This window comes from Rhagoletis zephyria, unplaced genomic scaffold (genome assembly GCF_001687245.7).
Source record: "Rhagoletis zephyria isolate East Lansing unplaced genomic scaffold, Rhagoletis_zephyria_1.1 Rzeph_scaffold_02834, whole genome shotgun sequence".
Lineage (NCBI taxonomy): Eukaryota > Metazoa > Arthropoda > Insecta > Diptera > Tephritidae > Rhagoletis > Rhagoletis zephyria.
Genome location: NW_016159918.1, coordinates 19,622 through 22,260, shown reverse-complemented (window position 1 = coordinate 22,260; position 2,639 = coordinate 19,622).

Sequence of the window (2,639 nt, the reverse complement as noted above, 5' to 3'; positions counted from 1 at the left end):
CATACTCGATACTTTTCATTCAATACCAAGTAAATTTAGCATCGACACTTTTGAACCAAGTACTAAGTAGGTATCGAAAAAAAACTACTCGTATCGAAACCCGATACCAAGTTAAATTTTGCTCCGAAATTTTTTCCTCTACGTTTATGTCTAATATGAATCGCCCTGTGCTTTTTGGCAACTTAATTGCCAGCGAAAACCGCGAGAAGCCAAATTCGACATAACGCAAAGTATATAAGACCCAATTGCTTCACCAAAGGCGTGGGTTTGCAACGTTTACACGGCCAGTTGTTCGAGTGGAAGTGTGAAGTGAATGAATGTTCGGTACAGACATTTTAACGCGATGTAAAAGTCACTGAGCAACTATTATTCTTCGCGCTGTAAACATTAGCGGGCAATAATAAAGGTAGGGGCAAATAGCTATGTTATTGAAGAAAAGAAATAAAAAAGAGTTGACTCAAAATATAAAAAAAAATTTAGAAAACACTAAAATATTAAGGTATCCACACACCTACGCGACTCTGTCGGTGCGAATCTGTTCCGACAAAAATTACAACAATGCCGACGATAGTTTTAAATGAGGAACCACACACTTTTACGATTTTTCTGCAGCGATTTATTCGAACATTCACAGTTCTTCTTTTGGTCGTGCCGAAACCGCAGACTGCCGCGCATTGAGAATGAAAGCGGTCAATAGAAGGATTTTACAATATTAAAACAAAATTGAACGTAAGAAAACAAAACATATTTGATGTAGAAAAGTTAAGAATTTTATTTTTGTTGAAAAATACTTTTTGTTTGTCTATAAATTGACAGTTTTTGCTGTGATAAAGTCGCACAGATGTGTGCGTACTTGCGTTTTCGCAGCAGTAACGTCTGTAGCATCATAAACGGTGCGGATTCGTTGCGACAGAATCGTATAGGTGTGTGGATGCCTTTAAACGTATCGCAAGCCCAGAAAATTCAAACGCTATCTTCGAATCTAGGCTGTAGAAAAAATATATATATATTAGACTGCATAACTACCCATACAAAAAAATCGGTACTGTTTTTCCATTGGAATTGTCAAATCTATTATATTTGAAGGCGTCCACCAAAATATTTCGGAAAAATATTAAGATTGATGCGAGCTGGACCGATTTGAAAATACCTCCAAAATGGATTTTTTTATGAATAAAAATAGTTTCTTAAAGATGTTTTTTGAAAAAATTCCGCCAAATGACAAAACTGTTTAAGCTAAAAAAATTCACATAAAAATGTTCAAACAAAAAAAAAAAAAATTTTTGAACGGAATCGTAATAATGAGATTTTTGATGTTGTTTTTTAACTTTTTTCATAGATTGGTATAAGAACAACTTGAATAACTGAACCTAAACTCTTCCGATTTAGACTTTTGAGGTATCATTGGAAAGGTATTTTCTCACCATTTTCTTTGCTAATAAGCTCATTCAAAGGATGAAAGAGAAAGGTAGGATGAACGAACATCATTCAAAGTTGAATTAAAATGTGTTGGTATTTGAAAAAAAAAATTGGGACACGAAAGACTTTTGTTTGCACATAAATAAAAATAGTGGGAAAATATCTTTCTACCGAGATCCCATAAGTCTAAATCAGAATAGTTTTGGCCCAGTTATTTAATTTTTTCGTAAATCAATCTTTGGAAAAAAGTAAAAAAAACAGCATCAAAAATCTCATTATTACGATTCCGTTGAAAAGATTTTTAAATATTTTTACGCAGATTTTTTAAGCATAATCTTTTTTGTCATCTGAGTGGACTTTTTTCAAAAAGTTCTTTAAGAAACCATTTTTATTCATAAAAACTCCATTTTTGGAGGTAATTGGTAATTTATTTTTTCGTAGGGAATTTTGATGTCTGTATGAGTGATTTTATCGATAAAAACCTTTACATTCCGTATGCATGTTCACTTTGAGCAAATTGTGAGCACTGGTTGGGGAAATCTTCGGTAGATTGGGCAAATCGCTAATTGGGCCCCAATTGGGCTAAATTGGAGCCCAATTGGGAAAAACTTTTGGTTCTGATCGGGCAACCTCAAAAAATTTCCAGCAAGGAAACTTTATCATAATGGGCAACAATTTTTGCGCCCTCAACTGGCACGAAAATCTGCTATATAAGTGCATTTTCAGAAAAAAAAATCATAACTCGAAAACGACGAATTTTAGCATATTGCTACTCGTACCGAAAATAGTTTATACTATTCCCTAATAGACAAAAAAGTTTGAGAGAAAAAAAGATGTGGCAATTTGAAAAAAAATTTTTTTTTTTGGTTATAAACAATAATTTATTTTTAATAAACAATTACTGATGTTTAGTTCTTTAGATCGATTCAGTAGATCAATATCTGCAATTAAAAAAAAAATATCGTTAAAATCCTTGCTTTTTTGCGGCAGTTATAAACGATTTCATCAAAGTTGCTATTAAGAGAGGAAAAAAGAAGCGTTCGTACTCAAAAAGAAAAAAATTCATTATTCGAAAAATTCGCATTTCTGAGCAAAAAGAAAAATTACGTGTCTCCTTAAATTGTTCAAGGTACAATCCCTGTGAGTTTTATCGCAAACTTAAATTCACTTTCCCCCGGCCTGGGTGATTTGAGATGGAATGAGCCATATATATTAGAGTA